This window comes from Balaenoptera ricei, chromosome 8 (genome assembly GCF_028023285.1).
Source record: "Balaenoptera ricei isolate mBalRic1 chromosome 8, mBalRic1.hap2, whole genome shotgun sequence".
In the NCBI taxonomy this organism is placed as follows: Eukaryota; Metazoa; Chordata; class Mammalia; order Artiodactyla; family Balaenopteridae; genus Balaenoptera; species Balaenoptera ricei.
Window position 1 is genome coordinate 56,209,218 of NC_082646.1, and position 19,938 is coordinate 56,229,155.

At 46.6% G+C, this 19,938-nt stretch overlaps 1 protein-coding gene across 3 annotated transcripts in view; it reads left to right on the forward strand.

Moving 5' to 3' along the window:
- The window catches only part of TENM4 (teneurin transmembrane protein 4), a 744,874-nt gene that overhangs the window by 293,816 nt on the left and 431,120 nt on the right, over window positions 1-19,938 (forward strand). For all 3 annotated transcript variants that reach the window (XM_059930706.1, XM_059930709.1, XM_059930707.1), the window contains one exon: window positions 3,357-3,453. The gene's annotated coding sequence lies outside the window, so the exon portion shown is untranslated. The remainder of the gene's footprint in view (window positions 1-3,356; window positions 3,454-19,938) is intronic.

Here is a 19,938-nt window from a genome sequence, read left to right on the forward strand (position 1 = left end):
TTTTTGGAACTGCAGTATTAGCCATGGATGATAAAAGTGCTGAGTGTCATCGGAGATGTCACAGACTCATTCTGGTGGGGGTCCAGGTTCATTCGTGCCTAACGGGGGAGGAGAATCAGGGAAGGCTTTGAGGATGAAGGGGTATTTGAGCCAGGTTGGCTCAATCCTATAAATAGGATTTAGAAATGTAGGGATTGGGTAAGGGAAATTGCACAGAACTGCTTTGGTAACCTTGGAAACCACCCTGGGCAGATCACAGGGATGGCTGTCCCTGACCAGTCAGCATTCCCAAATGCCTAGCAGAGCACATTTCTTCCCCAGACGCCATGACCTCCAGCAAATTTTCTTCAGTTTTGACAGAAGTACGACATATTTTTTTTCCAGAGTGTGAGCATAAAAAATTCCTGGGTTTAGATGCTTCTGGATAAACAATCTTCCCCTGTATTTGTGTGATTCTTGGGTGGATAGATGGATACGTGGTCAGATGGATGAACGGATGGTTTGGTATCATTGTGGAGCTGCCACAGGAAAGAGGTGGGAGCAGTTAAACTGGCTGGGCTTGTGGGTAGTTTTATGGGAAGAGGACATTGGAGCTGAGCCTTGAACAATGAATTTTCTCAGCTCACAGCGCAGATAAAGGTCTTCCATTCTGAGGGAGGCAAACTGGAAGCATGAAATGCGTGACGTTGTGGGAGAATGGCGAGTTGCAGAGGCCAGGGCATAGGAAGGGAGGATGAGTAAATGTAGTAGCTGAGAGCACAAGCTTTGAATTAGACAGATGGTGTTTTGAATCCCAGCTCCGCCACATAGTAGCTGAGTGATCTTGAGCAAATTATATTTCTTTCCTTAGCTTCTCCTTCCTCATCTGTAAAAAAGGAGCGTTAATAATAACTACCCTAGGTGGTTACTGTGAAGATTAAGTGAAATAATGTTTAGCACAGTGATTGGCATGCACTTAATAAATAGTAGCTTATGGTTCATATTTTATTGAAACAATTCTAATTAAATTATGAAAGATATAATGTTACATACCAATTTTATGTCAACAAAGAACAAATTATGGAAATGCCAGTTTAAACCACAGAATTTAAGGAAGAAGGGGCTCCTTACTCTTTCACATGTAAAGGTGAGGCAAAGAAAAAAGAACTAGCAGAAAAGGCAGAGAAAGTCCTTGCAGGAAAAGGAGAATCAGAAGAGACTGGTGTTGTAGATGCCAAGGCAGGATTGTTTCCAGAGGAGAAGGTGATCCTGCTGGCGGATGACCCAGGGAGGCCACTGCAGACTTGAGAAGTCTCTGGAATTTGCAGGGACAACATCATTATGATCTTAAAGAGAACATTCTGGAGGTGGAGCCCCGCCACAACGATTTGTGGGGTGCGCGGGTGTGCAGAAGTGGTTTAGATGACTCTTTCAGGAATTCTCTCAGAGAAGGAGAAAAAGAACTTGGAGTGGGATGGGGACAAGGTCACGGGAAGGGCTTAGTTAGACGAAGACTATTTGAACTCAGTTATTTTTGTACCTTTGAAACCCATGCCTTCATTCGATAGACATAACATCACTGTCCCGTTCACGATTCTGATATTCTGGCACCCATCACCCAACACTTACCCTAGCCCCACTGGGAGCTATGCCTGCCAAGAAGATTTTGTCTGGATGTATTTCTTGTAGTTGCATTTTAAAAACAGTAGGAATTTAATGATATGTTGGAATAAAGCAGGTAAGAAATGATGTCGGCATTGAGGGTGATAAGTTGACGGATTCGAGAGACAGTAAGTAAGCTGACCTGAGCGGATGTAAGGAGTGAGGGCGAGGGGAGTCAAGGAGGGACCCTGGGGTTCTGGTGTGGAGGGCTGAGTGAAGAGCCACACCAGCTGGTGCGTGTCCCTTCTCCATGTGGTTCCTCACCCCCACCCATCTGGGTGGCACCTCACAGGCTTCTCGAGAGTAAGAAATCAAATGGCAGATGTGGTCATCATTTGGAAGCTTTCAAATGCTTTATAAATCTAGGTATTCTTATTAATATTGTTATAATATTATATATTATATTGTTATATATAGCAAGAAATGGTGCCTCCAGCTGTCTTTCTTATGCACTCTCTCTGTTTTTATCTGCACAGCCTCTTCGTCAGTAAGTGTTGTAATTCTAAATGGCAGGAGGGAACTAATGTGTATTGCTCAGGTACCTGTTTACAGATAAGGAAATGGAGGGGCAGGGAGGTTTAGAAAAACTAACCCGAGATTACACCCAATGACTAGAGGATACACGTTCTTTCCAAGTATACATGGAACATTCACAACAGTTGACTACATCCTAGGCTATAAAATGCATCTCAGCAAGTTTCAAGGAATCAGTATCCTGCAAACCACATTCTCCCGCCACAGGACAATTAAGCTAGAAATCAATAACAGAAAGATGAGTTTAAAAAAAAAATACGTTGAGGGGGAGGGATAAGTTAGGAGTTTGGGGGAAAAATGCATTGAGAGATATTCACAAAAACACTTCTAACTAACTCATGAGTCAAAAAAGAAATGATAATAGAAATTATAAAATATTATAAATGAATGATAAGAGAAATATCAAATATCGAAGCTGTGGAATATAGCTAAGACAGCATAAGGGAAATGCTTGACCTTAAATGCTTGCATTGGGAAAGAAGAAGGGCTGGAAATTAACAAATGGGCTAAGTATCCAATTTAAGAACAATAGTAAGGGAGGGTGGGAGGGAGATGCAAGAGGGAGGGCATATGGGGATATATGATACGTATGGCTGATTCACTTTATTATACAGCAGCAACTAACACAGCAATGTAAAGCAATTATACTACAATAAAGATGTTAAAAAAAATAAAAATAAAAAAAAGAACAGTAGTAAACATAAATAAACAAGACAGCTCAAGGTTGCACAGTTATAAGTGGTAGAGTCAGGATTCAAACATAGACATGGCTGCTTCCAAAGCCCTCACTCTCTCCACTACACCATGAGCCTTTCTCTGTGCTGTTTTCCATAAATATGCCCAGTGCCTGGAAATTCTGTTTCTCCCTAAGGGTCAAAGAGCTGAACCTATAGGGTAACTCCCTGTATCAAGGTTAATGATAAAGCACACTCGTTTATTCATCCATCCTTTCCCTCATTCATTCATTAAATATTTATTGAGCATTTGCTATGTGCCAGGCACTGGGATCACTACCTTAGTCGCCTTTCCTCTGAGTGTTCCAAAACCAGCCTTCAGCCTGGGGCCCAAGCTGCCGCTGCTGCCCACCCGCCGCCCCTCAAGCTGCCTAAACCTCATCTGCTCTTTGTCAGAAGAGCAACCTCGTCAAAAATGACTGATTTCTCTCTTGTCTCTTTCAACAGGTAGACTGAAATTACCATGTGTCCAAATTAAAACTGCATACTTCAAGGATTATTTGAAGGATTATTCTTAGACCCTTTTAAGAAGATTTAAAGAAAAGTGAGTTGATTTTTTTTTTTTTTTACACTTCAGAGAGTATTCATGATTTAAGTTAATGATATGGGTGCTTTTTTACTCTACCCCTTAAATATGTGTTAATAGGTAGACTTTATATCCATTTATTTTATAAGAAATTTTTTCCCTAAAAACAATGAGCAGGGAGTACAGGATTACTGCTTGGCTTCCCTGTATGATTTTAGTACATTTCAAAGGCTTGTGGAATCTTAGAGATGAATGGTTCTTAGAGATGTGGATCTTTGGTAGGTAGGTAGATAGATAGATAGATGGATAGACAGACAGATAGATAGATTTGGTCTATGCTTGGAAAACTCCAGGGACTAATGAGGAACTGGTTATCTCCCCCCATTTATGATCTTTATTTAAAAAATCTGGATTTGACATCCACTGTATCCACTTCTCCTCACATCTTGCCAAGCCTCTTTTTCACTAGACAGTCCTACAAATGTTTGAAGACAAAAGATCATGCCCTTCCTTGAGATCTTCTTTTATTCTTTGTCCCTCATAATTTGGTTTTAAGAGCAATTCCTTCCCTGGTCATCTTCTTTCCAACACTGTAAATGTCTCCTCAAAAAGAGGCATTGCCTGGAACACAGACAGTGCTCTACCAGCGTCCTTTGTCCCAGGAGATGCGTAAGAATCAGAGGAAGATAAACCCAAGGACCAGACCCGGTTTCCAGTCCCAGTTCTGCTCTGGCGATGCTCTCGGGAAAGTCCCTTCATCCCTCTGAGCTTGGAGAAAACAGGAGGGTAGGACAAGATGGTCCTAAGATGCTGTCCACCTCCATGTGGATAGTTTTGCTGACTCAGAGTAAAGAAGTTGCTGCTTCCCTCTGTCCCGGGCACTGGGATGGGCCAGGACTTGGGGATGAGTGGGATGTGGGTACAATCCCAGTCCTATCACTTGCTATGTGACCCTAGACTGTCACTTCTCTCTGAGCATCTATTTCCTCATTTGTGAAGTAAGGATATTAATACATGTGGCAAAGGATTCGTGTGAGGTGTGCTGGGATAAGGTACATAAAGCGCTTGGTACCTGGTGTGTAGGAAGTGTTGAATAAATGGTAGCCCCTAGTAGCTGCATAAGTAGTGATGGGGCTCCTTACCTCCAGCTGGAGGAGAAGACAGCAGGTGGTGAAGAGAGAAGCGTGAATATGTGGGTGTGCTTGTTAGGGATGGGGGAGGAGTGGCCACATCCCAAAAAGTCTCATGCATACACAAGCCCAACTCTGGAAAGTTCATGAAATTAAAACTCTACTCAGAATCAGACAAGGAAAGATTGGTTGCTGCGGAATACACAGTTAAAAGGGAAGTTTTTAGGGAGGATCTGAGGACCTGCACAAATTCTGCCCATCTCTGGCTGCTGCCACTGCCCCAGTCCTGGATAGTAAGGATTGGTGTCCCCAGAAGGAAGGTCCTTAGACCCCCAGTAGACCTGGGGGGCTTGAGAATCATCATATATCTGTATATGTTCAGAAGGCTGGTTGTGAGGTTGAGATGAGAGACTGAGTGTGAAAGGGATTTACAAACTGTAGAGTACCCTCCACATATATGTATGTTTGTATTTATGTATTATGAGATATTTCAGTACTTTGGAAATCAGGAGAGGGGGGAAACTCCATGTGTAATGAAGCAGTAGGGTCCAGCCGACGGATTCCTGAGCAGGACAGCGTGTGTGTGAATGTATGCACATGTCTGTGTGTGTGCACATGCACGCCTATGTGTGTGAGTTTGTGTGTGCACATGTGTGTGCATGCGTGAGAGAATCTTTGGGCCCTTTGGATGTGGTCATCACTCTGCACGGTGACTGGCAGCCTGGAGAGAGTGTGACATAGGAATGAAAACACAGGGTGTGGGTCAGTCAGCTTCGCTCTATAACTGACGGGCCGTATGACCTTGGCCGCATTTTTCCAAGAGTGCCCCAGCCCCTGCCTTTATGGAGCTTAAAGGGTGTGGGCCGGGCTACTCTGGGGAGCTGGGAGGGAACTGCATAGAAGGTACCCTTCACACTGAGAAGGCGTCCGGGCTGTGTGAGTGCCCTTCTCCTGTGGTTAATGGAATTTGTCAGAGTTTAGGGAAGTCTTCTTGACCTGTTGGCTGAAAGGACCCTACCCTGAGGGCCCAGGCACCTGGGTGAATGGAGAGCACACCCTTCAGCCCTGTTGCAAAGGCTCCTTCCAGAGGTGTTTCCACACCTCGGCCATCCTTCCCAGTCCCCTCCCTCAATCTGGCTGTGGGGCTGATAAATCTTAAATTCAGGAGGACTGGGAACTGTGTTGTCAGTGAAGGTGTGGAACAAGGATTTTTTTTTTTTTTTTGAAATTATTATAGCTAATGTCATGGCCTTTGTTCTCCAGATAGCTACTGGCTCTTCATAGCAGGGTGCTGCCCCAGGCTTACACTGCAGCGGATGCCACTGGCCAGAGGTGCCCATTTCGAGGTTTCCAGATCCGGGGAATACTATATAATCGTGTATTATAGTGTTTTTCGAATTGTGGGTTGTGACCCATTAGTGGGTCATGAATTTAATTTGGTGGTTCAAGATCGTCATGCATTAAAGTGAAACAAAGTGATCCAGTAGCCCATAGAGTGAGTGACGGTATTTATATTATGTATTCAACCCAGGTCCCATATCCAAAATATATACAGTTGACCCGCGAACATGCAGGGCTTGGGGCACCAACCCTCTGTGCAGTGGAAAATCCAAGTATAATTTATAGTGGGCCCTCCACATACACAGTTTGTCAGTATCCCAGGTTCTGCACCTGCAGATTCAAACACCCATGGACAGTGTAGCATTGTAGTATTGACTATTGAAAAAATCTGTGTCTAAGTGGACCCATGTAATCCAAACCCATGTTGTTCAAGGGTCAACTGTATAGTAGGAAGAAAAGAGGAAACTGCTACAAATAAGTAAGGAAAAGACAAGCAACCTAATAGAAAAATAAGCAAAAGATATTTCAAACAGATACTTCACAAACGAGGATATCCAAATAACCAATAAGCATACGAAAGCGTTATCAGTTATCAGGGAATTACAGATTAAACCAGCAATGAAATACCACCATACACCCATAAGAACGGCTAAAATGAAAAAAGAGAGACAATACCTAGCGTTGGCAATGATGTGAAGCAACTAGAACCCTCATACATGTCTGTGTGAAGTCTAGTTTGGTATGATGACTTTGGAAAACTGTCTGGAAGCATCAACTAAAGTGGGACATATGCATACTAGCCATTCCATCCTTAGATACACTCATGAGATGTGCATACACCTTTCCACCCTAAAACATGACCATCGGCAACGGCACGGATAAATGGTGATACAGCCACACAATGGAATATTGCCCCCAGCAGTATGAACGGCCCTCACAAATACAGTGTTGAAAGAAAAAGCCAGGCACAGAGAAACTTTATGACTACATTTATATGAAGTACAAAAACAGACAAAACTGAGCTAAGTTGTTAGAAGTCAGGAGAGCAGTTATCCTTGGGGGAGGGGCTGGTAAATGGGAGGGCACAGTGGAGGCTTTCAAGGTATGGGTAATGCTCTGTCTTTTGATCTGAGGCCTGGTTACATGGGTGTTTTCAATTTGTGAGAGCTTATCCAGCTCTTTATCGATGACATGTACACCTACGAGACTTACATTTTGCTTCAATAAAAGTTTACAGAATGAATGTATAAATTATGATTTGTAAATGAATAGAAGAGAGTAGAAAACACAGCAGGTAGTAAGAGTAAGCATTGTAGAGTGAAACTCAAGTTACATGTGGGAACTGTATGTGTGTCTAGGCTGAGCTGAGACGTCCAATGTACTCCTTCCTGGGGGTCACAGGCCAAAAAATGGGGAGACACTGAGGGCGTCTAACCCTCTCATTTTAAGATGAGGAATCTAAGACCCAGAGAAAAGGGAATTAAGAGCAGAGCTAGGAGGAAGGCAGGGCCGGGGAGAAGACTGACCCTAGGTCTCCTTCTGCTGATGCCGTTGTCTCCCGTTTCCACTGCCAGTCGGTGGAACGGCGAACTCGGCTGAGCAGATAGCCTCTGTCCAGCAGATGGTCCGTCTGGCACCGTAGCCTCTGGGAGGCGGCCCTGTGCTTTCAGTCCAAGGGGAGCGTTGTTTTCCCACCGCAGACGGGTAGAGTCGGAGACCCAGCCGCCTCTGCAGGGGCCTGGCTCTAGCTCCCCGCGTTCCCTCCCTCCTCCTTCCTGCTTCTTCTGCCTCATCTGCTCCCCTCCGAGCTCCGGAAACACCGCTGCACTCAGTCGTGCTTTCATTTGTGTAAAACAACTGTCATGCCAAAGCAATTTTACGGTTGTAGAAGTTGGAAAACAGTGAAGAAAATACATTGGGAGAACACGAGCCGACAGAGCATGAGTCAGTCCTGGCTTTGTGCTTTTATTTTGTCACAAAATTGTGAGCCCATTCCTCCGACCTCTCCTGCGAGGGGTCACGGGGCTACCAGCCCCTGAGGGCGCGAGAGGAGCGGGGCTGTAACCCTGTCGCTGCCAGGCAGAGCTTCACAGAGGAGGAAAACGTGCCGATTCTAAAAGGCTCAGTATGAACCTCGCACAGAGCCTGGAACCATCTGAAATAGGAGGGTTACATAACATCAGGGGCTTTCCAGCTCTTTTGACTGGGACCCAAAGTACAGAACATGTGGGGCATCTTCACTCAGCACACACCCTCACCCACACAGGGAAACAGGTGCAGTTTACGATGTAACAGCCCAGGCCGCCCCAGCACGGGCATCCAGCTGAACCCTGGGGCCGGGGTGCCGGAGGGAGTCTCAGAGAGGGTTTCACGGAAGCCAAGAGATTTGAGCTAAGGATCAAAGAAAGAGAAACTGCACAGGCAGATCGCTGAGGACTGGCCAGCAGGTGAGAACCTCATTTGAAAGAAGCCATCTTGCATTCTGGAAACGGCCTGTGGTTCCATAGAGTCAAGGCTGAGGAAGTGTGTGGTGTAGGAGAGGATCCAGAAGAGGTGGATGGGGCCCAGCTGAAAGCCTCTGTGTCCTGACAGGGAGTGTCTGGGGTGAAGAGGAAACATCACCCGAGATTCGTATAAGCAAGAAGTGCCTGTAGCCTTGGAGACAGACTAAGAGATGCAGGCAGACGCAGGTATGAACGTTGGTGCAGTCCCAGAATTTTGTGTTACAGCACTCACCTGTGCCATCTGCAAAGAAAACTTTCAGAGAACGCTTCTGATCCAGGCCTGGCTGAAGGCGGGAGCTGGAGAGATGAGTTAAGACAGAGTTCCCGGCCCCGTCATCCTGCCAGTGGACTGACAGGTCAAACCCAAACACAGATTTGACATGGTAGTTATTATTCTAGGGCAAAATGTCCCAAATAGTGTTTTATGATACATCAGCCCCACAAAATGTTGTTTGGAAAAAAAAAAAAGGAGGAGGAGTGTTTCCATGTTGAGCAATCTGGAAAGTACTGTATCATTGACTCGCTCCTGGTAGACCTCACTGCCTCTAGCACTCTAAAGGCTCTGAGAAGTCCTGCAGGGAGGACGCTCACCTAATATTTCCCAAACTTACTTGCTCCAGGACACATTTTTGCATGTCTGTTCAAATCCCTCTGTTTCTCCAAATTGATTTTGGGAAAGTCCATCCTAGAGAATGGCCTGAAGGCTGGTGGGGAGCTCTGAGGAAGGAGAAGTGGGCTCTGCCTGGGAGAGGACAGGGAGAGCTGCCTAGAAGAGGGAGGTTTTGTGCCCACTATAGAAGGCCCAGTCTGAACCTAGCACAGGGTCTGGCCCCCAGCAGGTGCTCGGTAAATAATTAATAAATGAAAGAACAGCTACTGCGTTTGCTGGTGAAAAGAGCCTGGCATTCTCAGCAGAGGCTGGAGACAGAAGGTACTCAGCGCAGTAGGGCTGTGCAAGTGTGCCTTTGGCAGTTGAATGTAAGGTTTCTTTCCTCAAACTTGCCCCCCTCTCTTGACTGTTTTGGAAAAGGCAACAGGAGGCAGCAGAGGCAAAGTGGCTTCAGGTCACATGTTCTGGAGCCAGACTGCCTTCAATCCCAGCTCCATCACGTCCTAGCTAGTTCCTTGTACAAGTTGCCTTAACCTGTGTCTCCTCACCTCCATCTGTAAAATGGTCCTAAAAATAGTGCCCAGCCTCCTAGCGCCCAGGATGAAGGGTTCCAATAGGCATGGCGTTAGACAGGGGCATGCAGTAAGTGCCACATAACCACTAGCAACCCTCACCTGTTGGCTGCTTTCGGTCATCACCTCCCAGGCCTTTGTCCGAGTTCCCTTCCCCAGTGTTTCCCAGCAGACTGCGGTCCTCATATTTCTGAGCGAGGTGATCTGCACACTTGTTTTCCTTCCGCCAGCATCAAGAAGGGCCAGGCTGATGCTTCTTCGTTTTCAGTAGTCGGGGCTGTTTGAGGTCAGGCTCGGGTTCCGCTCCTGGTTATTAGCCTTCAACCACTCCGGCTGGGTAAATATTTCTGAGGGAGTCCAGCCCATCTATTATTAATTTACTGCAAGCAGTTGCTGTACTTTCCAGCATAGCTCTGCCGACAGATGTTTTGTAGGCCGTGTAGAGTTCTCGTGACCTTAATGCTTTCTGTGGGGTGTGGGGGCAGCGTCCCTGCTGGCTTTGCCTCCCTGGGGAAAGAAGGACAGTTGTGTGAGCAGTGGGCATGGGGGGGTCCATGCTGGATCCTGTGTAATTCGGATGATGGAGCTGGTGGAATCTTGTGCTTTACACCCCTACTTTCAGAATCATACCTGGCTTACAGGCCAGAGACCTGGGTGTCTTCCTTGAGAGCATGCTCTCTGTCATGGCCTCTTGTCCGGTCGGTCACCAAGTCCTAGTGATGCCATCTCCAATCCTTTCTCTCTTGTACTGCCCCCAGCCAGCTTGTCCAAGCTACCATCTTCCTCATCTTCCAGGTCCCAGCTTCCCTGATGGCTGAACTAAATCAGAACCCCTGCTTTGTGTTCCCATTGAGCCGCCCAACCCTGATTCTTTTTAAATCACTTTTCAATCTTTAAATTACCTGTTCTTGGTCTGGCTTCTCTGCTTGACTATAAGCCAATGAGGGTAGGGATCAAGTTCATCTTCTTAATGGTGCTCGACAAATATAAATCTCTTCCCAGTTAGCAATAGACAAGACTGTGCTTTTCCTTTCTCCCTCCCTCCCTTCTTCCCTTCCTTCTCTCCTTCCTTCCTTCCTTTCTTTTTCTTAACTACAGTTAAAAGGGGCCTAGTGATCAACTAGTCAAGTTCCCCAGAGGAACTCAACACCACAGTGGGAGGAAAGGAGGCAAAATTGGCAGGACCCTGAGCCCCAACCCCTCATCAACGCAGAAGCGACCCTTTATCTCCTTTAGACATTACAATTTTACTTTAGCTTGTCTTTAGAGAAAGTAAAAAGTGGTTCTTCTACGATAAAAGCTTTGGAAAACACTGATCTATTCTTAGATTCTCATTTTTCAGAGCAAAAATCTACCAAGTATTTTGCATATGTTCACTCATATACAAGGAAGGTATCGTCCTCATTTTATAGATTCAGAAACTGGTGCCCAGGGTAGTTAGGAAACTTGTCCACGGTCACACAGCCAGAGTGTTCAGTGGGTCCAGAGTTCCTATCCAGGATTGTCAGACTCCAAACTCTTTCCACTGCCACCTGCTGCTTCCCCACAAACCATCATCCAACAAACTGGGGCTTCCCAAGCCAGCCTCTCCGTCTGGCACAGCAACCAGTGGCCAGAAACAGATCTTTGGGATTTAATTGGGCACCACTTGCTCAGAGGGACAGGGCCTTCATTCCTAGGGTTTCCTGGCTATGTGGGCCATGAGATGCTAAGCAGAGAGAACGAAGACCATGTAAGCCAAGGAAGAGATGGGCTGCTCCACCCAATTGTCCTTTATGCCTGAAATAAAGTGACTTGAGCTGGGATCCCTGAGTCCCTGATACCTTCAGCACAACCTGGGTCTTGCTTCCCATGTGTCAGGAATTTCTCCCAAGGACATCCTGGACAAAGTGACAACCCAGGAAACAAAAACTGCTCTAGATTATACAAGAAGACAGCATGTGTTTTATCGTGAACCTTAGTGTCTCTTGCCTCTCCTTTGTCCCCATGCCCAGGTTATTTTGACTTTAACTTTGGGATGAAGTCTGGCTTATTTAAACAATAATGAAACCAGAATGGAGAACGGGAAATCTAAGTTCTTACCCCCCAGTTCCCTCAAGAACTCACCGCATGACTCCCTTTGGACATGTCACATGGCTTCTCTAAGTCTCAGTCTCCCCATCGTTAAAATGAGTGTGTTTGGACAAGATGCCCCTGCCCACCATGACAAGGAGAGTTCAAAGTACTGACTCTGCACCTGTACTTCCCAAGTCTAACTCCCAGATCCACCCTTATTGCTGTGTGACCTTCGGCGAGTTATGGAGGCTCTCATGGGCAGCTTTATCATCTGCAAAATGGGGCAGTGGTAATGTCTATCTCATAGATTTATTGTGGGGATTAACAAGTAAGTACAGCACTTAGAATAATGCCCAACACATCATTAAGTTATTTATTTAGTCCACTATTATGGTGATGGTTGTGATTATCTCCATTCATGGAACCATACATTAGGATTCTGCACTTTTGTTGTCTAGACCGTGTCCAGATCTCCCAGTGGTTAGTATTTATACTTTTATTTTTCATTGACTCCGAAAAACCATAGTGACAGAAAGCTTCATTGGATTCAGTAATTCTGAACTCGATGTGAATTCATCATAACACCCCTAACTATATTGTGTGAGACACTGATTCAGTTACAGACAATGCTTGGTGAGCTAACATACAGGTTCCTAGATTGTGCCAGCAATAATATGTCCCTAGTTAGAAACCTCTGATCTAGGATCATTGCTGTTTCTTCCAGCATAGTTTATGGCCCATGGTAGGCACAGAGTTAATGTTTGAATAAACAAGTGACTGGATGGATGGACGGATGGATGGATGGGTGGACGGATGGATGGACAGATAAGTTGTTGAATGAATGGATGGGTGAGTCTGTTTTTCATTTGCCTCTTGATTTACTTTGAGCAGAATAATAAGTTTGTATATGTGTTCATGTGTGTATGTGCCTATGAACATTTTCAGAGAAAGCCCCACCTATTTCTGTCCCAAGGAAGAAGCTAGTCATAGTTTGCATATTCCCCTCTCTTTTAGTGTATAGGGTCATTTTTCACTGGAGTCCTTTCAGCTGTCTGGCACTGACAAAAGATAAGCACTCCCTCTGCCTCTCCCATGCCTTCCTCCTCCAACAATGAGGGCTTTGTGCTGAGAAGACTGCCTCTAGATATTTCTTTCCCAAAGCCCCAGAGCCTTGTCTGGCTTCTATCAAGAGTATTGATGGGGGAGGGGACACAGACAGTTGAATTCAGGGAGCAGTGCCTATGGCCTGGTGCCAACTCGACAAGTCAGGCCGGGGTGGACGACTCAATATCTGTTCTGGGATATAGGCAGCCCGGTTACCTGAGCTGGTTATCCAGCTATCTGCAGCCAGCGCCCTGGAAGTCATCAAGCTCTGGTTTCCCGGAGTCTTTTACTCTGCGCCCAGGGGAGAATGCAGGGCTGGAGGGGATGCGTGGGAGATGGCAGAAGCAGAGGGACGGGGAGCCAATCTCGGGGTGTGAAGAAGTTCACCCCATAGGCACAAGGGGCTGCTGCGGCTACTGCGTCTTAGGGCTTCAATTCGCGAATGAGATTAAAATGCCAGCAGCCTGCCTCTGTACACACACTTAGGAACACATTGGCTTGAGCTGCTTAATGAGTATTAGTCAGGAATCGAAGAAAGGCCCGGGCAGGCGCCTGGCTGATGCCTTGTTGATTAGAACACTAAATGTGTCACCCTTTGAAAGCCAGCACTTGCTGGAGAGCAAACCCAGGGTTGAGATCTCCTAGTAACCCTTACATTCCCCACTGTCTCCGGATGTTTACAAATCAGTAAGCTGATCTGAGTAAGGAATGGTTATGAGGACATTTGGATAATGGCAAGGACAACAATAATAACCATTACCCCAATAATAAACAGTGGTTATCAAACCTGGCTGCCCACCAGAAACACGGAGGGTTGGTTTGTTTCTCCGTTTGTTTGCTGTTTGTTTTTTGTTATTTTGAAAATACAGACTCCTGGGTCCTATCCCTAGTGATTCTATTTCTCGAGGCCTGGGGTAGGAATCTATATGTTTAACAAGCACAACATATACTTGTTCATCATACTGGATGATTCTGATGTTTGTGGCTGAGCCCTGGCCATGAGAACCGCTACTCTGTAGAATGAGGCCACGTTGGACCCAGATTGGCATCAGACTGTCCCTTCCTAAACTATGGCCTCAGGTCTATTGCTTAGCCACTCAACCTCAGATATATCATCTCTAAAAAGGGATTAGGTAAAATCATGCAGCCACTATAGACAACAGTGTATGATGATTCCTCAAAAAAAATGAAAAATAGAATTATCATGTGATAAAGCAATTCCACTTCTGGGTATATACCCAAAAGAATTGAGGGCAGGGACTTGAATGGATATTTATACGCTCATGTTCATAGCAGCATTATTCACAATAGCCAAGAGGTGGAAGCAACCCAAGTGTCTAACAGTGGATAAATGAATATACAAAATGTGGCATACACACACAATGGAATACTAGTCAGCCTTTAAAAAGGAAAGGCATTCTGACACATGATACAACATAGATGAACCTTGAGGACGTTGTGCTAAGTGAAATAGCTCAGTCACAAAAGGACAAATACTGTATGATTCCACTTATGAGGTACCTAAAATAATCACATCGTAGAGACACAGAGTAGAATGGTGGTTGCCAGGGGGCTGAGGGGGAAATGGGGGAAATGGGGAGTTTTCCACCCCAGGCTGAGCAGGTTGCTCCTCACTGATGGTCCCACTGAGTCTCTCCATGGGAAACCCCACTGTGTATTGTAATTTTCTGTGTGTGTGTGTGTGTGTGTGTGTGTGTGTGAACATCTCCCCAATTTCCACCATCCAGGTGCTTATTCACTTCCTTTCAGGTCCTGAAGCAGATAGTAGTGTGCCCTCCTCTTCCAGCCCTTTCTGTCTCCCTCATCCTGATTCATTTTTCTTCATAGCGCTATCTAACATAGATAATTGGTTATTTGTTTATTGTCTGACTAGCACTGAAGCTTGATAGAGTGGGGACTTGGCCTAGTTTGTTCACGACTGTGTTCCTAGAGCCCAGGAGAGAGTTTGAGGTGCTCAGCAAACAATGGCTACGCGTCCCCTGGCTCTTGACATGCCCAGGCTGAACATCTCCCGTTCTCATGACCATCCTGGTCACAGCCTGGAGATCCTTACCTGACACAGCAGTCCAAAGACTATCTGCATTGTTCAGCCCCGAATAATTAGATTGTGATTTCTCTTGATGAACATACTCTGATGAACAGGTCCAGTTACATAATTTGTGGGGTAAAGTATAAAATAAAAAAGTGGATCCCTTGTTTAAAAATTGTTAAGAATTTCAGGATAGTCATAGCAGAGCATTCAACCAAGCCTGGGCCTTTCTGAGTGCAGATCCCTGTGGTGACTACACAGGTCACACATTCATGCAGCTGGCCCTGCAATGAGGACCAGGTCTTAGAAGGTTGTAAATACCAGTCGCAGGGTTTCTATTTTGTCATGTAGAAAATAAGGAACTACAGAAGGATTTTGAACAGAGGTGTCATTTAAGGTTTATTTCATTTTTTTTCCTGACTGTAAACTATACTCATTGTGAAAATTTGCACAAGTAAGAAAGGTATGCAGCCCTGTTAATCTCCTCGTCCCCCCTGCCCTGGAGGAACCAAACCCAAAAGTAACCAGTGAACATTTTGTTAATGCCCTTCCTTCTTTCTGAGGTTTTTTGTTTTTGCTTTTGTTTTCTGTGTAACATAGTTATGATCATAGTTCAGCTACAACTTCTTGCCCTGCTTTGTTCATGTGACAGTGGAAGAGGAGGAGAGGGACTTCTTAAATGCATGCTTAGGGGAGACTGGCCTGGAAGCCAGCTTGTAGAGCAGATTGGGGGTGCAGAGTTGGCATCAAGGATTGAGATGGAGGCAGCTAGGTTCCTGGAAGAGAGAACAGAGGAGGCCCTGGATTAAGGGGTCAGAGGTAAGAGTGGAGGGTCAGTTTGGGAGTTGGAGCCACTCTGATGGGAGGTGACCGCAATCCCCACCCCTTTTGAATTCCCTTGACCAGTGGGAAAGAACATCAAAGTCTAGCCCTGTCTTTCAGGGATTCTGCACGTGACAGCAAGCACTGGGGTCATTTCTCAAACACAGCTCTTTGGCTCCTGCCCTCTAAAGCTAGACCTTCCCTTCCCCCTCCCTCAGGGCTCAGACTCTTAAAGCTGGGCCCCGGGACAGCCTATGACAATAGCAAGTGGGAATCCACGGAGAGACCGGGCATGGTGGGGTCAGGGTTTCCAATGGTCGGTGGCAGACGCCTCAGGGTTTAGATTTGCCCATTTTGTTGGTAATCCCCAGTGCCTGGGCTGGCAAAGGGGAGCGTTAACATCGTCACTGGATCCTTAATTGTGCGTTTTATGAATTTTCATGTTTCCGCTTGCAAGCTTAATAATGTTGCTTTCTTGGTGAGGTTTTTTTTTGTACTTGAGCATAAGAGCCTTGTAATTACAGAGTGTTGTGGATTGCAGAGGGTGATTAAAATGGATTTCATGAAATCTGAAGCTCCCTCCCCCCACCTCACACACACACCCCACAGCCACCACCGGCAATCCAATAGGCGACAAGGAGTAACTCAGACAGAATCCCACGAAGTTCAGAGACTCGGGTTGTGAAGGATATGAATTTTCTTCCCCATGCTTTTCCTCCCTGGGTCTTGGCTCTGCTCCCAGACAGCCCTCCTCCTTCTCCTCCTCCTCCCTTTCCTGAATGAAGTCCAGCTACATCCCTGACCCGCAGCCAACTCTGACCCGCAGGGCTGGCGGCTTTCTCACTCACAGCAATAATAAAACAAGAAGTAGATTTTCATCTTTGCTTTTGTACAGCCATTAAGTGTGTCTCACTTACCTTTACAATCAGCCTCTGCTCCCATCTGAGAGGGTGGTTTACTTTGAATAGAGGCCTGAAGATTGCTGAAACCTGCGAGAGTCTAAGAATTCCCATCTCAGCATTTCTTCTCCTAAGACAAGGTGATGCATGATGGCAGTGAGATCTGCTCTTCACCCTACTCTGAATCAGGGAGGGCTGGCTGGTGCTCCGAGGACGTTTAAAGAATAAGTGACCTGGGAGCGGGGCGTGGGGAGGTGGGAGTGGGTGGCTGGAAGGCTTCCTAGGGGAAGCAGTGATCTGCCTTGAAGGAAGGCAGGTCCCTGGAGAAGGACAGCAGAGAGGTGGGGAGTCTAGGCTGGCCAAACCGGAAGATGATGCCATAGGAATGATCCTCCTTGACCCATGAGAAAACCAAGGCCACTTGTGCATGTGTGTAATATTAGTGCTGGAAGGGACTTGAGACATCACCTGAGCCAGTTCTCCCATTTAAAAGAACCTCTACTTCACCACAGCCAGCCTGACCAGCAGAGCTCAGGCAGCCCTTTTGTGTGAATTAGGAAATGGTGCTCCTCCCCTCCCCAGGTAAACACAGGTGAGCCCATCCCTGAATCGCTCCCATCAGCCGTATGTCCTTGAGCAGTGAACAACCTGCCCAACCATATGTAGCATCCCTAGAACAGAGACCGAAACTGGGTCAAAACCAGGCCTCTCTCAATTACAGCTCTCTCTGTGCCTCCTAGCATACCCTCTGCCACCCTGAAACCCTCACCATACTGAATTCTACCTGGTTTCTAAGAATTTCCCTATATCTCAGAGCTCAACCACCCACATTCTAGAATGTGAATGTTCATATTATATATACACAAGCATATATGAATTAACAGACCCTGGTATACTCACATGTGTGTATACATCCCCTTCAAGTATTCAAAGATGGTACTGCTGATGGCAGAACGTGTATGTGGTTGGGCAGAAAGACCACCTCCTCTGCCCCCCATACAGGATGGGCAGGTTGCCGCTTACTTCTGTGCTTGTCACCCAACCTCTCTCTGCTCACACCTTGACCTTTCACTGTGAATGCAGGGTTCCCCCCACAGACAGTATTTTTCAACACCCCGTCCCTTTTTGCTGATCCCTCTACCTGGAGTGCTTTTCTCACACTGATTCCACCTAGCAAATTCCTTCACAGCTGTGCTTCGGCCACATCTCCTCTCTGAGGCCTTCCTTGAACCACCCTCCCACCCCTCTTTTTACCCGTGTCCCTTGTGCATATGGCATCTGTTGCATGCATGGCACCATATTGTATCTGGGTTTCCGTGGCAGTTTCTGCACTAGAGAGTGAGCTCCCAAGGCAGAGCCCACAGTCTAACCCATCTCCGTGTCCACAGTATACATCCTGGCACACTGAGGAGGCACCCACAATGCTTGTGGTTGGCTGGAGCTGATAGCCCTATGGTGAATGAGTTAGCACCGAAAGAGGAAGGGAGATCCTTCATTGCCCAGGCCCAGGAAAATGGCCACAGCTTAATATCCCGGGAAAGCAGGGGCAGGTGCTCGACTGACAAAGGGCCTGTCTCAGATACCCTGTCCCAGATTCCGGTGTCACCCTTCCACAGTAGACACACCCCACCCATCCTCCCAGATAGGGAGCCTGTGGAGAGGACGACCTCTTTTTCACCCTGAACTTTGAAACTTACCTGAAACGCACATCCCCATGCACCTGGCTGGGTCTCCCTTCTCCGCTTCAACTTGTGGATCCAGGAGCCCCAAACAGACAGTCCTTTCCTCTCCTCAGCCAGCACTGTCACCTGGTCCTACTCAAACTGTTAACAGGGAGAGGTGGCAGCTGCTAAGAAAATCCGCATGACCCATCTCATCATTCTCTCCCCAGCACACATTGTCCTAGCAGCTCCTGAGTGCTGGGCCATAACCTCTAGGCACCAGGCCAGAACTACCCACCCCAGGTACCCAGTGTGAGTGAATGAGTTAACACGGGGGCACAGCTGGCGATACCCTCTGCTCCAGGGTCGTTAGAGAGGGGGCTGCCAGACCAATACAGTCAGCCCTGCTCTTCACAACCACAGGTTCTGCATCTGCGCATAAGGAGGGCTGACTATACTACAGCCATTCTATATAAGGGACTTGAGCATCCATGGATTTTGGTGTCCATGGGTGTCCTGGAACCAGTCCCCCTCGGTTACCGAGGCACAACTGTATAAGGGCTGGGCAGCTGTGTAGTAGGTTTGCAGCAATGATAAAACCTGGTCCCACCCTGAAGGTGGTGCAGGTAGGAGGGTCTCCTATAAAAGAGGATGGGCATCAGGCTGTGAGAGCGATCATGATGGAGATGTACAAAGTGTCTCAGCTGCAGACAGGGGGATGGTATTATTTCTGCAAAAGTGATCTGGAAAGACTTTACAGGAGAGGTGATATTTAAACTAAGCCTCAAAAGATAAGTAGAAATTTACCAGCAGGAAATGTCTCTGGGGCCAGACCATGGAAGGTGATAGGCAGAAAGTAAGGGAAGAAATAAAAACAACACTAAGAGCAGCTCTATTAGGTACTGACCTAGTGCCAGCTATGGATTATCTCATTTAGTCCTTACTACAACACTGCGGGTATCCCCATTTTACAGCTGAGGGAACTGAGGCACAGAGAGGTTCACTAATTGGCCAGAGTCACACAGCTAGTAAGTGGCAGAGCTAGGATTCAAAACTCAGCTTTGTTCCTTAGGCCACCTTCTTAGAAACATTAAACTTCAGATATCTGTGTACCTATTATTTGGAAGGCACTGGATGGCAGTTTCCAAATGTGTACTTATTAAACCCTCTCAGTAATCCTTTGAAACCTTTTATGCCTATTTTACATGTGGAGAAACAGAGGCTTAGAGGGGTTGCCCAGCTTGTCCAGCTCCCATGGCTTTGAACCTGGGCTTTGAACCTCCACCTCCTGCGTGGCTCCAAAACTCCCTCTACCGCATGGTAGAGCCAGCCTCTCTGGTTCCATCCGTCTTTTGCACCCCTTGCTTCCTTGCTAGAAGGCCTCCTGGGCTTACCCGCTGCGTGATCACAAAAAGAACCACTGCCCCAAAACCCCATGAAAATAAGGCTGGTTCATGGCCAGGCTGGAGAAGGCTCACTTCACCGACTGCCTCTGCCCTCACAGCAATTAGGCCCTGTAGCACCAAGCCTGCTGACAGGGCTTCATAAATACTTGTGCTCAGCCAAATTTATTGGCAAGAGATATTAATCACATTTTAAAACTAAAAAGTGAAATAAATAATAAGTGGCAACATTCTGCTTCCATAAAAACCACCTGCAGCTCTGATAGGTCGCTGGCACCTTGCCCTCTTGAACTGTCACACAGCCCTGCTCACTGCCATAAACGTTAACACCCCTCCTTAGACAGGTAACCAG